The sequence below is a fragment of the Hyperolius riggenbachi genome, chromosome 10 (assembly GCF_040937935.1).
Source record: "Hyperolius riggenbachi isolate aHypRig1 chromosome 10, aHypRig1.pri, whole genome shotgun sequence".
NCBI lineage: Eukaryota > Metazoa > Chordata > Amphibia > Anura > Hyperoliidae > Hyperolius > Hyperolius riggenbachi.
This window is the reverse complement of record NC_090655.1, coordinates 14,039,866-14,057,754: the sequence shown is the minus strand read 5'-3', so window position 1 is coordinate 14,057,754 and position 17,889 is coordinate 14,039,866. Positions and strand designations below refer to the sequence as shown.

Here is a 17,889-nt window from a genome sequence, read left to right as displayed (position 1 = left end):
TATTCTACCATATTAATATACTGTGTTGTGTGTGGCTAAGGGAGACCTTTCAGGAATCCTCCCCTTGAAAATCCTGGGTTTGCCCATAGGATAGAGGGAAGTCGATAAACCTTCCAGCATATCATCTGGTTTTAGGAGGAAACATGTAGATACGAGGATATTTACAAACTGCATGGAAACCCTGTCTCAGGTGCAATCTGAAACTGCGACTCTACATATGCTTTTCCTACGTACATAATTCTCTTGGCTTACAAGGTAGAGAAACATGTATTCTTATCCCGCTCCTAGTTATCAGATCAACGTAGCGTTTAACCACTTGAGGACCACCCCCAGCCGATGGGCGGCGGCAAAGTCCGGGCCCAAACGACCGCAATACGCCCATCGGCGGGGGCAGCTGCGTGGGTGGCTGTGCGGCGATCGCGTCATTCGTGACGCGATCAGCCGCCGGGGACTGGCTCCGCCCACCGCTCGTAGTAACCCGCCGGCCGTTCGGAAGCGCCGGCGGGTTACTAGCACCCGGATCGCCGCATGGAAATAGTATAATAGGCTTTGTAATGTATACAAAGCCTATTATACTGGCTGCCTCCTGCCCTGGTGGTCCCAGTGTCCGAGGGACCACCAGGGCAGGCTGCAGCCACCCTAGTCTGCACCCAAGCACACTGATTCCCCCCCCCCTGCCCCCTGATCACCCACAGCACCCCTCAGACCCCCCCCTGCCCACCCCCCAGACCACTGTTTGCACCCAGTCACCCCCCTAATCACCCATCAATCACTCCCTGTCACTATCTGTCAACGCTATTTTTTTTTTAATCCCCCCCCCTGCCCACTGCCCCCTCCTGATCACCCCCCCACCCCTCAGATTCTCCCCAGACCCCCCCCCAGACCCCTCCCCCCGTGTACTGTATGCATCTATCCCCCCTGATCACCTGTCAATCACCTGTCAATCACCCGTCAATCACCCGTCAATCACCAGTCAATCACCCCCTGTCTCTGCTACCCATCAATCAGCCCCTAACCTGCCCCTTGCGGGCAATCTGATCACCCACCCACACCAATAGATCGCCCGCAGATCCGACATCAGATCACCTCCCAAATCCATTGTTTACATCTATTTTCTCCTCTAAACACCCACTAATTACCCATCAATCACCTATCAATCACCCCCTATCACCACCTGTCACTGTTACCCATCAGATTAGACCCTAATCTACCCCTTGCGGGCACCCAATCACCCGCCCACACGCTCAGATTGCCCTCAGACCCCCCTTTATCAATTCGCCAGTGCAATATTTACATCTGTTATTCCCTGTAATAACCCACTGATCACCTGTCAATCACCTATCAATCACCCCCTGTCACTGCCACCCATCAATCACCCCCTGTCACTGCCACCCATCAATCAGCCCCTAACCTGCCCCTTGCGGGCAATCTGATCACCCACCCACACCAATAGATCGCCCGCAGATCCGACATCAGATCACCTCCCAAGTGCAGTGTTTACATCTCTTCTCTCCTCTAAACACCCACTAATTACCCATCAATCACCCCCTATCACCACCTGTCACGGTTACCCATCAGATTAGACCCTAATCTGCCCCTTGCGGGCACCCAATCACCCGCCCACACCTCAGAACGTCCTCAGACCCCAGCCCTGATCACCTCGCTAGTGCATTGCTTGCATCTATTTCCCCCCTCTAATCACACCTTGAGACACCCATCAATCACCTCCTGTCACCCCCTAGCACACCTACCCATCAGATCAGGCCCTAATTTGCCCCGTGTGGGCTCCTGATCACTCGGCCAAACCCTCAGGTCCCCCTCAGACCCCCTTCCGATCACCTCCCCAGTGCATTGATTGCATCTATTTTCCCCTCTAACCGCCCCGTGAGACACCCATCAATCACCTCCTGTCACCCCCTAGCACTCCTATCCATCAGATCAGGCCCAAAACATCCTGTCATCTAAGAGGCCACCCTGCTTATGACCGGTTCCACAAAATTTGCCCCCTCATAGACCACCTGTCATCAAAATTTGCAGATGCTTATACCCCTGATCAGTCATTTTGAGAAATTTGGTTTCCAGGCTACTCACAGTTTTGGGCCCGTAAAATGCCAGGGCAGTATAGGAACCCCACAAGTGACCCCATTTTAGAAAGAAGACACCCCAAGGTATTCTGTTAGGTGTATGATGAGTTCATAGAAGATTTTATTTTTTGTCACAAGTTAGCGGAAATTGATATGTATTGTTTTTTTTTTCACAAAGTGTCATTTTCCGCTAACTTGTGACAAAAAAAAATCTTCTATGAACTCACCATACTCCTAACAGAATACCTTGGGGTGTCTTCTTTCTAAAATGGGGTCACTTGTGGGGTTCCTATACTGCCCTGGCATTTAAGGGGCCCTAAACCGTGAGCAGTAGTCTAGAATCCAAAGGCCTCAAAATGACCTGTGAATAGGACGTTAGGCCCCTTAGCGCACCTAGGTTGCAAAAAAGTGTCACACATGTGGTATCGCCGTACTCAGAAGAAGTAGTATATTGTGTTTTGGGGTGTATTTTTACACATACCCATGCTGGGTGGGAGAAATCTCTCTGTAAAAGGACAATTGTGTGTAAAAAAAAATCAAACAATTGTCATTTACAGAGATATTTCTCCCACCCAGCATGGGTATGTGTAAAAATACACCCCAAAACACATTATACTACTTCTCCTGAGTACGGCGGTACCACATGTGTGGCACTTTTTTGCACCCTAAGTGCGCTAAGAGGCCCAAAGTCCAATGAGTACCTTTAGGATTTCACAGGTCATTTTGCGACATTTGGTTTCAAGACTACTCCTCACGGTTTAGGGCCCCTAAAATGCCAGGGCAGTATAGGAACCCCACAAATGACCTCATTTTAGAAAGAAGACACCCCAAGGTATTCCGTTAGGAGTATGGTGAGTTCATAGAAGATTTTATTTTTTGTCATAAGTTAGCGGAAAATGACACTTTGTGAAAAAAAACAATTAAAATCAATTTCCGCTAACTTGTGACAAAAAAAAAAATCTTCTATGAACTCACCATCCTCCTAACGGAATACCTTGGGGTGTCTTCTTTCTAAAATGGGGTAATTTGTGGGGTTCCTATACTGTCCTGGCATTTTAGGGGCCCTAAACCGCGAGGAGTAGTCTTGAAACGAAATTTCTCAAAATGACCTGTGAAATCCTAAAGGTACTCATTGAACTTTGGGCCCCTTAGCGCAGTTAGGGTGCAAAAAAGTGCCACACATGTGGTATCGCCGTACTCAGGAGAAGTAGTATAATGTGTTTTGGGGTGTATTTTTCCACATACCCATGCTGAGTGGCAGAAATATCTCTATAAATAGACAATTGTGTGTAAAAAAAATAAAACAATTGTCATTTATGGAGATATTTCTCCCACCCAGCATGGGTATGTGTAAAAATACACCCCAAAACACATTATACTACTTCTCCTGAGTACGGCAATACCACATGTGTGGCACTTTTTTGCAGCCTAACTGCGCTAAGGGGCCAAAAGTCCAATGAGCATCTTTAGGCTTTACAAGGGTGCTTACAATTAGGCACCCCCCAAAATGCCAGGACAGTGAACACACCCCACAAATGACCCCATTTTGGAAAGTAGACACTTCAAGGTATTCAGAGAGGAGCATAGTGAGTCCGTGGCAGATTTCATTTTTTTTTGTTGCAAGTTAGAAGAAATGGAAACTTTTTTTTTTTCTTTTTTTTGTCAGAAAGTGTCATTTTCCGCTAACTTGTGACAAAAAATAAAATCTTCTATGAACTCACCATGCCTCTCACTGAATACTTTGGGATGTCTTCTTTCTAAAATGGGGTCATTTGGGGGGTATTTGTACTATCCTGGAATTTTAGCCCCTCATGAAACCTGACAGGTGCGCAGAAAAGTCAGAGATGCTTGAAAATAAGAAAATTCACTTTTGGCACCATAGATTGTAAACGCTATAACTTTTACCCAAACCAATAAATATACACTGAATGGGTTTTTTTTTATCAAAAACATGTTTGTCCACATTTTTCGCGCTGCATGTATACAGAAATTTTACTTTATTTGAAAAATGTCAGCACAGAAAGTTAAAAAAATCATTTTTTTGCCAAAATTCATGTCTTTTTTGATGAATATAATAAAAAGTAAAACTCGCAGGAGCAATCAAATAGCATCAAAAGAAAGCTGTATTAGTGACAAGAAAAGGAGGTAAAATTCATTTAGGTGGTAGGTTGTATGACCGAGCAATAAACCGTGAAAGCTGCAGTGGTCTGAATGGAGAAAAAGGCGAAAAGACTGTGGTCCTGAAGTGGTTAAAATTCCTCTATGTCTTGCTAATCTTCTGCCTTTAATATTTTCCTGCATTATTGACCCTGAACACTTGGAAAGTAGCCTATCCAGGTTACATAGCATCTTGCATTTGTTTGCTCACTTTAGCCTTCCAGTCATGTTCAAGCATAAATTTTAAAAAAAAAGAATTTTGCCTTTCACACAGTTATAAGTTGGCTTTATTACTTTTCCCCGTAAATCTCCTTCGGTAAATCACACCCTTTCATTGGGCATTTTTGAGCAGCACAGTTCAAATACGGATTCCAAAGAGACTTTTCTGCCTTGCAAGTATTATTGGCTCATCAGTTTTGCTGCTTATGATACTTTGGCCACCCCAAAGCAAGCCTATTTTCTGCATGTTTTGAGGACGCCTTTGCCAATAGAATCAACGTTGTTGTCAATCACTGATAACCCGCAAGTAATTCTTAATGAGGGTTCTTTGATTGACTGACCGGTTTCACTCAATATTTCGTGGTAAACAAATGATAATTTAAACACGCTGATACGTCTTGTTTTCCCCAAAGATTTTTCACACCTAATAACGGCAATCAATTACCTGGCGACTCGTCAAATTTTCCATTGGCATATTTGTCGTTTTTGGAATCCCATCCTAATGGTTATTGATTAACATGATAATTATCACAGAAAAAGTCAATAGGACCCTGGCTCGTATTTCTGTATCTTAAACTCAGATTCTACTGAGAAACGGTCAAAAAAAAATAAAAATATAAAAGAAGACAAAAAGAAAAACGGGAAATGTAGATGAAGTTCTGAATAAAAATTTTTTTAAGAGGCAATGATGATTAACCTCCCTACCATTATGGACACCCCTGACTCGTCCTATCGGTATAGACGAGTCAGGCTTGTCCAATTATTACATTATTCATCTGCGGCATCGCTGGAGTGCGGGATCCCTCTCCGACACCTCACAGCTTCCCATCTTCTTGTCGACCATTCCCAGCGGCGATCTCCTCTTCTTCCGCGTTTGTCACTTCATGTCCCTCGGCGATCATGTTTCCCAGCATACCCCTGTGATATCGCAGCAGGCGGATTCAATACAAACATCTGTATTGGATAAAATATACTGTATTTTTGGGACTATAAGACTGCATCTTATAGTTCAAATGCCGGGAGCTCCTGACTTGTGAACGGCTGCCAATACGAACCTCCAACTTGCTGCAATGTCGGGGACTCCCTGTACTGTGCCAATGCAGAGGAGGACACAGGGGGACAAATGGAGGACACAGGGAGACACAAAGGGACATAGGAGGAGGACATAACGGGGACACAGGGGAGGACACAAAGAGGACAGAGGCGAACACATGGGGACACAGGGAGACACAAGAGGTACAAGGGGGCATGAGGTGCAAAGGGGGCATAATCCACACGATGCCCCTCCACCATGGATGCATCAAGTTTAGTATATATTTGTTTCCCCCCAAGTTTTGTCTAAACCTAGGTGAGTCTTATGGTTCAGGAGCATCTTATAGTCCCCAAAAAACGGTAAAAAATTCTAGGTGTAGAAAAACAACCTATGGGCAGCACTACTGCCCATGGCAGCAAATAATAATAATAACAACAACAATAATAATAATAATAATAATAATAATAAATAAATACATATTTTTAATACAAAAAATATATAGGGCTTGATTCACAAAGCGGTGCTAACCTACTTAGCACCTCTAAAGTCTTTAGACGTGCTAACCAGGGTGCTAAGTAGGTTAGCACCGGATTTCTCAATTGATTAACCTACTTAGCACTCTGGTTAGCACGTCTAAAGACTTTAGACGTGCTAAGTAGGTTAGCACCGCTTTGTGAATCAAGCCCATAGTGTTTTGGTTTTTTAAAGGGAACCTTAACTGAGAGGGATATGGATGTTTCCTTTTAAACAATACCAGTTGCCTGGCAGTCCTGCTGATCTATTTGGTTGCAGTAGTGTCTGAATCACACATCTGGAACAAGAATGCAGCTAATCCAGTCTGATGTCAGTCAGAGCACCTGATCTGCATGCCTGTTGAGGGGCTATGGCTAAAAGTATTAGAGAAACAGGATCAGCAGGACAGCCAGGCAACTGGTATTATTTTAAAAGGTAAAATTCATACCATTCTCAGTTTAGGTTCCCGTTATAGCATGCTTGTGAACAGCCTGCAAGACTGCAACTTGCAAGTGGTCTGCAAAAATGCTTACAATATAAAGCAAGACTTTAAAAAAATACGTACCGCTTTTAGTACAAACATTGCGGGGAAATTAAATGCCGGGCAGGTTAATGAATCATATTCAAACTTCAGTGCATTTATCTGTATATACTTCTCAGAGCTGCTGCACTTCATACATAACCGGCAATTTCCCTTTAATGTCGTCACTGGAAGGATATTTATTGAGGTCCTATTCATCAACCTGTGAACATCTGAAATTCATGGGAATTGATTTTTCCTACAACCCAGTGCTGGAGGATTTGACAAGTTAATGAGATTATATTGTAATGAGCTGTATGGATATTTCTCTTGCAAGCAGGAATTCCTGTTGTAATGTTTATTTTTTTTTTATTCCTTAGCTCTTTATTTGTATGGATTTTAGTTATTTGGTGCAGCACCTGTTTTAATGCTTTGAGCGGTTACATTGGTTTAAAGCGGAACTGTAGATATAAGATAAACACATTGTTTCACTTACCTGGGGCTTCCCCAAGCCTCCAGCAGCTGCCCTGCGCCGCTCCTCAACGAGCCTCCGTTCTCCCACGGCCAGCTACAGGGCAGCCATCGGCGGGGGGGGGACAACTGACACTGCAGTGAGGGGCCCAGGGCTTCTGGGGACCCTGGGCCCCCCAAAGCACTGGAAGGACCGCATGTGCTGACTGTGGGCCTGTGGCTCACTAACCAGCACACTGCGTTCCAGCACTGAGAGAAGAGTGACATCAGCGTTTGAACGTGGGGAGCAGATGAGTGAGCCCGCTACAGGGGACTTTCTATACTGGGCACTACCTATAACTGGCTATTTATACTGGGGGAACGTATACCTGGCTACCTATACTGGGGGCACCTATGCCTGGATACCTATATTGGAGGCACCTATACCTGGCTAGGGCAAGGAGACGAGCTGAGACAGAAGGGGATGAAAGAGGCACAGGGGGACTAGAGGTGGACAAAAGAGGCACAGGAAGAAAAGAGGGGGACAAAAGAGAACGGATAAAGGATAAGAAAGTCCCTATCTCATTTGTTAACCGGGGACTACCTGTATTTTGCTAGTATTTGGCTCCACCCACAACATGCCGTGGTCATGCCCACTTATTGCCACATCACGCACTTCCATCGCGCACAGACATGGGGGGTGGCTAGTGGGCGGGCACAGCAACCAGTGGGTTGGCCGGGGGGCTGGTGTGATGATGTGTCAGGGGCCCCAAAATTTCTGATGGCGGCCCTGGCCAGCTACTTTCGGTTTCGCCATCGGGCCACTGCGCCTGCACGGCTCTGGCCACGCGTATTCTTTCTTTGCGTTCCCCGCTATTGCAGAGGGGAACGAGAAGAAAGGATACGCTTGGCAGGGCTGCGCTGGCCTCGACTTACAAGTCGAGGTACGGGACGGAGCGGCGGCGGGAGAAAGGAGGCTCAAGCAGGACCGGCGCGGGACAGGACGGCTGCTGGGGGCTTGGGGAAGCCCCAGGTAAGTGAAACAATGTGTTTATTTTCTATCTACAGTTCCGCTTTAAGTATTGGAGTGGTGCTGACTGCTGTGTGTTCCCCAAACCGCTTGCTTGTGTAGCACTGTCACTGTGACCTTTGCTTTGTCTAAATGCCACTTGTTATCTTTGGCCTTTCAGAAATGAATTTTTGCAGAATGCTGATCCCACCTCGGGCCTTTTGTGGTGAGTACTGTTACAGCTTTGTTCCGCTTTCAATGCAATTAATGCATTGCTTGTATGTCCAACATCTAACACATATTGGCGCACTTAAAGCCAAGTTGAACAAAACAAGAAATATACAAGAAAGCAGTGAACGTTTTAAATGGGAGTGTACTGATAATATAAGGAAACCTAAACCGAGAAGAATATGGATTTTCCCTTTTAAAGCGGAATGAAACCCAGCTTTTCTTCTTTGCTCTAAAAAAATGATTTAGAGCATATTATACACAACCACCATTTTTTTTCACTAGAACAGCATTCAATTAGTTAAAGACAGAGCTTGAAAGTTCAGTGCAGAGAAATCTGGATGCATCCGAAGTGGAGATAATGTTATCTTGTGTTTACTTAATTGTATCAAGTGAGGAATGTGACACGTTCTCTGACTGTGCAGAAGCTCCTGGACACAGAGAGACACTGAAAGCACTTCTGCCTTCAATACAACATGAACAAAACCAGTTATGCTGGTCAGGTGAAGTCAGACTGGACTAGCTGTATGCTTGTTTCAGGTGTGTGATTCAGACACTACTACAGTCAAAGAGATCAGCAAGATTGCCAAACAACTGGTATTATTCAAAAGGAAACCTCCATATCGCTCTCAGTTAAGGTTCCCTTTAAAGCACGATGGTCAGCCATACTATCCCAGAAAAAAAACATATATAAAAGTAGATACTTGTTCTACTTACATAACACATGTATTGTATTGTCCACATTTTGATTTCAGTGATTTTTTTTATATAGTAAATAAAGAGAAAACTGTTCTAGGCATTTCCCAACTTTACTGCCTCTGACTGAAAAATGTCCTTCCTCTTTTTTTCTTCTCTGCTTAAAATGGTGTATGCATTGCCTGTTTGTCTGACCCCCCCCCCCCCCCCCCATGACCTCTATACTAGGAACTGCACTGTCATATCTAGCTTGCTTTGTAAACACATGTGAGCAGAACATTGATGGGATTTCAGCAGCTTCTGCAGATAGGTGAGGTGATTTAGCTTCTATTTTAACAAGGCTTTCTGTGGCTTCCCGCTCCCCAGCAATGTATAAGAAAAAAGTCAGAAGGGATTGAGATAGGATTCATTGCAGAGGACACATTTATGATTATATTGTAATGCTTGCAATGCAGGGACAGGATGTAGATTACATAATAAACAAAGAGCAGTGAGCAATTGGAATTTGATTTTATGGCTGACAATCCTGCTTTATAAAGCTAAGAAACTAAATAACAAATTGACTAAGCACGCAGTAAATATACTCACCTAAAGGATTATTAGGAACACCTGTTCAATTTCTCATTAATGCAAATATCTAATCAACCAATCACATGGCAGTTGCTTCCATGCATTTAGGGGTGTGATCCTGGTCAAGGCAATCTCCTGAACTCCAAACTTAATGTCAGAATGTGAAAGAAAGGTGATTTAAGCAATTTTGAGCGTGGCATGGTTGTTGGTGCCAGACGGGCCAGTCTGAGTATTTCACAATCTGCTCAGTTACTGGGATTTTCACGCACAACTATTTCTAGGGTTTACAAAGAATGGTGTGAAAGGGAAAAACATCCAGTTTGCGGATTGATGCTGGAGGTCAGAGGAGAATGGGCTGACTGATTCAAGCTGATAGAAGGGCAACGTTGACTGAAATAACCACTTGTTACAACCGAGGTATGCAGCAAAGCATTTGTGAAGCCACAACAACATGCACAACCTAGAGGTGGATGGCTACAACAGCAGAAGACCCCACCGGGTACTACTCATATCCATTACAAATAGGAAAAAGAGGCTACAATTTGCATGAGCTCACCAAAATTGGACAGTTTAAGACTGGTCTGATGAGTCTCGATAGAGTCAGAATTTAACGTAAACAGAATGAGAACATAGATCCATGCCTTGTTACCACTGTGCACGCTGGTGGTGTAAGGGTGTGGGGGATGTTTTCTTGGCATACTTTAGGCCCATTAGTGCCAATTGGGCATCGTTTAAATGCCACGGGCTACCTGAGCATTGTTTCTGTCCATGTCCATCCCTTCATGACCACCATGTACCCATCCTCTGATGGCTACTTCCAGCAGGATAATGCACCATGTCACAAAGCTCCAATCATTTTAAATTGGTTTCTTGAACATGATAATGAGTTCACTGTACTAAAATGGCCCCCACAATCACCAGATCTCAACCAAATAGAGCATCTTTGGGATGTGATGGAACGGGAGCTTCGTGCCCTGGATGTGCATCCCACAAATCTCCATCAACTGCAAGATGCTATCCTAATCAATATGGGCCAACATTTCTAAAGAATGCTTTCAGCACCTTGTTGAATCAATGCCATGTATAATTAAGGCAGTTCTGAAGGCGAAAGGGGGTCAAACACCGTATTAGTATGGTGTTCCTAATAATCCTTTAGGTGAGTGTATACAGTGGTGGCTGGATAGTGCAGTGATTAAGGCCACCACCTCACATAATAGACCAGGATTCTAATCCTGGCTAAGGCCAATATGTAGAAAGGAAGAAGAATATTGCTCTCTTATAAGTCCAAAAACACCTGTGAATAGTTAGCCAGATAGCCAACGCATGGGGGTGAACCTGTAAAAACTCTCAACCTTTTTAACCACTTGCCGCCCACAGTGCTACCCCCCCCCCCCCCCCCATTTAATGCTGTACTGGGCTGTGCAGGCTTTTTCAGCCTCCTGCACAGCCCAGCTGTGGAGCCCAGCGATCGGACTCACCTCCTTTTTTCGTCCTTAAAGAGACATGCCGCCAGAGGGGTACGATCGCTGCAGGCTTTGTTTATTTTTTTTTTTAACAGCAGCTTCAGCAAGGCTCTCTCACTCCCCGACCCCCTCCCTCCCCTTCCCTCCTCCCCTCCGTGCACTTAAATTTGAAACAGGACGGCGATCCGTCCTGTTTCTGCCTCTCATAGGCATCAGCCTATGAGAGGACGGCGCTCCCCGGCCAATCAGAGGCCGGGGATCGCCGATCTCGTACAGCGCTGTGACCCCCGGTAGCGATGTAAACAAAGGGGATTTATTTCCCCTTACATTTACAAGCAGCCTGCTAGCCGTGATCGGCGGCTAGCAGGCTATTCACGGCTATTCTCCGTTCCGTGAAGCGGCAGGGAACGATCGCGCATGTGCGCATCCGTTCCCTGGGAAACTGCAGCCCCAGGACTTGAGGCCAATTGGCGTTAGGTGGTCCTGGGGCTGCCGCCGCGGTCACGCCCATTGGTGTGAGGCGTTCCTTAAGTAGTTAAGCATGTGAGTGGAAAATTTGAATAAATATTCAGCTTGTTTTCCAAAATCCGGGTGTGATTATTTATATCTTTGAGACAATACTTATTAGACATATGATACACTGTGAAGAGGGAAAGGGAGTGACCATTATTGGCAGGGGGGTGGCCTTGATTCCCCGCAGGCTCTTTGAACCCATCTGACTGAGGCTCATATAAATTTGGTAAGTGCCGTGTCCTAAGGGTGGGAAGGGGGATGTCACTTGGAGAACAGAATACCTATCTGCACATCACTTCCTTTGAAACCTCAAGTGGCTTGAAGTAGTTGCAAGATATTCACTGGTGTTTTTGGACTATATAAGAGAACGCTATTCTTCTTTATGGTTAATTTTAACATTAAGAAGCACTCCAACTGCTTATCACCCTATTAGATGTTACCAATGCAGTGTTTGCATTTTAGATTTAAAGCCAGTACCTATTTAGTAAGGAGACCTTGGGCAAGAGTCTCGAACACTTTATATTTTATAACTATTACTGGGAATGGGTAAAGGGGTTCCTCTGAGAAAGGATGAATATCCGACGGCCCTCTTATTAAAAAAGTGTCCAATTCCACCTCAAATCCCCTCCATACTATTAACTCTACCTCCGCTTGTGCACCAGAGGTGGGATGAGCAGGCTTTCTCTGGACAAGGTTTGTATGAAGAGGGCAGGATTTCTGCATCTCTTTGCAAAATACCCCTGATATTAAAGGGACCCTAAACTGAGAAGGATGGGGATTTTTCATTTTAAAATAATACCAGTTGCCTGACTCTCCGGCTGATCCTGTGTCTCTAAGTCTTTTAGCCACAAGCCCCTGAACAAGCATGCAGATCAGGTGCTCTGACTGAAGTCAGACTGGATTGGCTGAATTCTTGTTTCAGGTGTGTGATTCAGCCACTACTGCAGCTAAACAGATTAGTACGGCTGCCAGGTATTGTTTAAAAGGAAACATCCATATCCCTCTCAGTTTAGGTTCCCTTTAAGAACCAAGCGGCCTGCTATTGTTCAGGCAGTGAAACCCCACGCTCAGCCTTCCTTCAATCTGCCAGTCTGCAGGGCTGATAGAGGGACAAAATTTTGCAATTTTGGGGGGGGGGGGGGGGGGGGGGGTGCTGCTTTTTAAAATGTTTAATAAAACTTAAAAAATAAAATCATAGGAATGACTATAATGGTTCGGTGAGGAAGAATGTGATAAGAGATGTATGTTTCTAAAAATGCTTGCCAAAACAAAAAATGTGCCCACCAATACAACTAATGACAACCACCAGAGAGCCAAGACATGTTGTAAAAGTGTTAATGTGCAGCGCAAATGTATATTCTCCCGGACATATAACTGTTATTATGGGAACTGAACCAAGTGAAATAAATATTAATTGCAATACATTTCATTTTAATTTAAATACATAAGTGTGTTTTATGTCTCCTGGAACTCAATCATGCCCTAATGTGCCTGATTCCCAAGACTTATATCAAGGGTTATCTCACCTTCTTTAGACAATCATTTTTCTAACGAGCAAAAAAAGTCACAAAATAAATAAGTTGATTAAAGCTTGATATGACTTTTTCACTTTAAATATATTATTTTATTTCCTGAACAGATATTGAAAATGTTCAGTACAAATGAAGGGAAAAAAAACAAAGTTAAGCTTAAAGAGGAGCTGTTAGGTATAAGGTCTCAGAGAAAATAAACACATATATCAGTAGCTAAAGATTGGCTGTACTTACATTACATATGCATTTCACTGTCCACGTTTGGATTTCACAGAATTTGTATATAGTATATGCAGAGATAGATGCTCCTGACAGCTCATGGCAGGTTCCATGTTTGTCTGTCTCCTATGAAGCCAATTGTGATGTCATTTCCTCCTGCTTCCTGATGATTCCACTCACAAAAAAGCTCGTAATGAATAACACTACTGTGCAGTGAATATTAATTAGCCATGTGGCTAGGAACAATAGCGGACTCCTGCAGTGTACTTTGCTGGGAGATTTATCAGTGCTGTGAGCAGCCTAGCATTACATGCTGTTGGTAACTTGAGCCTGTAACTTCTCACTAGCAGCCGAGGGGAGGGCCCCCAGAATGCTTTGCTGTATGGTATGCGGGCCTCTCATCCTTTTTAAGGGCTTGGGAATACAGAGCCTTGCTGTCAGCACACATCAAAAGTAAGAGAGATTTTTAACTTCAGTATTGCCTTTTTGGCTTCCTTCTAAACTGTTTAACACAGGAGAATAGAGGTTTAAATTAGCTTTTGCAGCCTGACAGTTACTTTTTAAAGCAAATCTGTAGGGAAAAAGTGCTCTTAGGGGGTATTTACCTGAGGATGGAGACGACACTGGATCCTAATGAGGCTTCCCCATCCTCCTCAGCGAGATGGATCCATCGCTGGTTCCCGCAAGAGCATGACCACTGACGTCCTCTGCTCAGGCTCAGGCTCCAGCGGAAATGGCCAAGCCCGATAGCGTCCGTTCTACTGCGCGGGTACAGACTCACGCCGTCAAGGAAATATTCGGTGGGGTCCCAGCGCTGGAGCCCCTCTGCTGCAGAGTATGGAGAAAGCCTCTTTAGGATCCAGAGGCTCTCATTTCCCGAGGTAAGTACACCCCAGGGGCATTTTTTTTTTCAGATACACTTTAATGATTTAGGGCCCTTGTTGCAAGTTTACAACCTAAATGGTAGTGAGGCATAGACACTTATTATTATTATTTATTGGATTTATATAGCGCCAACATATTACACAGTGCTGTACAATACATAGGATTACAGACAATGATAACAGGGGTGACAGCACAATACAGGTAATAGACAATAGATACAACAATGCAGGTAACAAGCAATAAGATACACAACACAATGCAGACAGTAGTACAATGCCAGATCATAAACTGGAGTGGTAGTGGTAACAAGTTCCAAATTCTGGGTAAAGTGCACACAGTCAAGTATGATACACAAAGGGAGAGGGCCCTGCCAAAAGCTTACAATCTAGAGGGCACTTGGACCCAAAGGCAATTAACTTTTTCTCCCCAGTTTTCTCCTTGGAGATCATTTTCATTTTCTCTTTAAAATACCTTTCCAGAACTCTGCAATAGAAAAAGTACCAAAAAGTAGATGAAAAAGTACTGACAACACTGTTTTGAGGATTTTCTTGGTTGCTGGCTGCTGGTTTGAAGGGCATTTCATTGACAAGGTATGAAAATATCACCTAAGAGAAATCTCAGGGGAAAAAGTAAATCATAAATTGGCCATGGAGAAGCCATTGAGAGAAGTGGTCTATAAGAGGCTGGTCCAGGAGGACAATAGATGACTACAGTCTGAAAGCGATGAGGAAGGAAACACAGGAAGTGTAAATGTCAAAAAGATGAGCGAGACTGTGATGGTAAACAGTTCAAAGGGAACCGGAAGGGAAACAAAGTGCCCAACTGCGATACTTACCTCAGTAGAAGGAAGCCTTGGGATAATCCAGAGACTTCCCCATCCCCCTCCACCGCTAGGACCCCCGAAGTCCAGTAGCACAGAGCAGAATGGGTTCAATTTTGTTCCGCTAAGTCTGAGCAGCAGCTCCTTGCTACTGTGCAGGTGCGAACCATCCTGCACCTGCTTATTGTGGCTGCGCTTGTTTGCGTACGGGAGCATGGCTGCAAGCTTTCAGGGGGGTCCTAAGTATAAGGACAAGTTCACATTGGCCTAAATAACAGAAGGTTAAGGGGACTGTAATGGAATGGTCGAGAACAGATGCGAATGGATCCAGTGTTAATCAATTGATCGGTTCACATTTTTCTCTTGGTATCTGTTAGGCGTGTTATGCTGAGCGAACTGCAAGTTTGGGTTTGCTTTGATTTTTCCAGACCACCAGATGCATCTGCCCGTGCGCTTCAGGAATGGTGGGTCATGGATGGAAAATTGATGCCTTTTAATCACTCTGCAACTGCCTAACGCCGGTTGGCGGCTGCAGAGTGGCTCCCGCAGGACCGCCTAACGTCTAAAGGCGTCAAGTCCTGGGTGAGGAGATTAGCGGTGAGCCTGCGCATCCCCGCCTGAGTGATGGAGTGGAGCTCCATCAACAATCTGCCCGCGGCGATCGTCGCCAGCAGACTGTATGTAAAAGAAACCACGGTTTGTTTATATTGTACTGCGCTGCGATCTACTGCACTCACTACGCGACCCCCCTCTCATAGGCTGATGCCCTGATTGGACCGTGGGGGGAGGGAGGGGATGGGGAAAAAAATAGTCACATTTATTTAAAATAAAAGAGCAAATAAATTAATTTAAAAAAATAGATGTCACCAACAGAATGCACTGTTGGTGGCAACAAAAGGAGGAAAAATTAAAATAGCCTGGTCACTGGGGGGTGTAAGCCTGTGGTCCTTACGTGGTTAAAAACCGATCCGTGCCACAGATTAGTTTATACATGGATCAGTGTTTCATTCTTGCCAGGGTGAACCGGGCTTAAATCTGGCCTTGTTGAGTTTTTACTCTGTAGATCTAGACAAGGGAAGTACAATATTTCAAGAAACGACCCTTAGTGCAAATAAAAATAACATACAGTACCTAACTGTTTTTTTTTTGTCGTTGTTTTTTTTTTAAAGCTACTACATGGAAAGTGAAACATTTTCCATAAGCCAACAGTCTGTAAATGTAAGAGAAGTCCAGGCTTGTCACATGAGCACAGATAGATGAAAGTCATTATCACACTGATTTCATTACTGAGGTAGGGAGAGGAGAATGCTTTCGTAATAAGTTGTCTGTTTCCATCGGAGGTCTGTGTAAATATTTTATGGGGTGTTTAGTGACGCCAGGCTGCTGTATAGTGCGCTCAGCGGGGAGTTCGGGCGTGACGTACACACACACACGGTGAATGGTAACGAGGACGTAATCTGGATGCTGCAAGCAGATGGAGCTAGTTGTTCACTTTCAGAGCATGCAGATCTCATAGACCTAATTAAAAGATCAATCCCTCAGTGCAGATCCATACGCAGGATTCTGTCAGTCTATACGCTGCAAGGGAGGCCAGCGGCAGGTGATTGGCTCACAGGAGGAAAACCTTCTATGTTCAGTGAAGAAAAACTTCCCTATGAGTAGATTAGAAAAAAAAACAGACTATTTGTTCTCATAGAAAATACTTTATGCCTTTAATACAATGACCACTGTTAAAGAGAACCTGAGATGAATACATAGAAAAGTTTTATACACACCTGGGGCTTCCCCCAGCTCCCTTTAGGCTTATAGGTCCCTCGCCATCCTCCTCATCCTCCTAGATGCTCCGGTAGATGCCAAGTTTTTGGGTCTCCAGGTGGTCATTAAAGAGGAACTGTCACGGAAATCTTAAAATTTAAAACACATACAAATAATAAGTACATTTCTCCCAGAGTAAAATGAGCCATAAATTACTTCTCTCCTATGTTGCTGTCACTCACAGTAGGTAGTAGACAGGTTTTGGGCTAGTCCATCTCTCCAAAGGGGATTCTCAGCATGGCCTTTATTCTTTATAAAGACATTCCCTGAAAATGATTAATACAAAGATGCTGGCCAGCCTCCCTGCTCGCTGCACACTAAATTGGCAGTTGGACGGAGCAACTGCCATTCTCTAAGTGCTTTTAAAAATAAAGAAAACCCTGAGAACCCCCACATGAGAACATGGGCTAGTCCAAAATCTGTCGATGATAACAGATTTCTACTTCTTATTGCAAGTGACAGGAACATAGGAGAAAAGTAATTTATGGCTCATTTTACTCTGGGAGAAATGTACTTCTTATTTGTATGTGTTTAAAATGTTAACATTTTGGCGACAGTTCCTCTTTAAACACTGCATACTGACCACCTAAAAACCCCACCATTTCCAACAATCAATAATTACCTTTCAATGACTTTCAATCCTGCAAATCTAATTGAAGAATCACGTCAGGAAAATATTAGTTTAATTTATTTTGCTGTTTGCCACACCCCCATTTAGCACCTCCATTTTACTTAACCTCCTTAGCGGTAACCCCGTGCTGGACATGGGGTAAGCCGCCACGGAGGATTTCTCAGGCCCTGCTGGGCGATTTGCATAATATTTTTTTCAAACATGCAGCTAACACTTTGCTATCGCCGCTACCCGCTGTGATACCGGCACCCCCCGCATACCTCTTGTGCAGCCTGGCCAATCGCCACCTGGCTGCGCTATGGGGTGGATCGGGACTCCCTGTGATGTCACTCCGTTCGTCGCCATGGGGACGGGGGAAGCCCTCAAGGAAATCCCGTTCAGAACGGGATTTCCAGGCGGACATACGCGCCAGCGGCGATCGGACGATAAGGGGGGACGCCGCAGGGAGGGGGGAAGCATGTAGCTAGTGCTAGGCTAGCTACATGCTAAAAAAAAAAAAAAATTTAAAAAAAGGTTGTAAAAAACTCATACC

At 44.5% G+C, this 17,889-nt stretch overlaps 1 protein-coding gene across 1 annotated transcript in view; it reads left to right on the top strand.

Moving 5' to 3' along the window:
- The window catches only part of C10H10orf90 (chromosome 10 C10orf90 homolog), a 922,956-nt gene that overhangs the window by 444,652 nt on the left and 460,415 nt on the right, over positions 1-17,889 (top strand). The window contains exon 6 of the mRNA XM_068255335.1: positions 8,167-8,211. The gene's annotated coding sequence lies outside the window, so the exon portion shown is untranslated. The remainder of the gene's footprint in view (positions 1-8,166; positions 8,212-17,889) is intronic.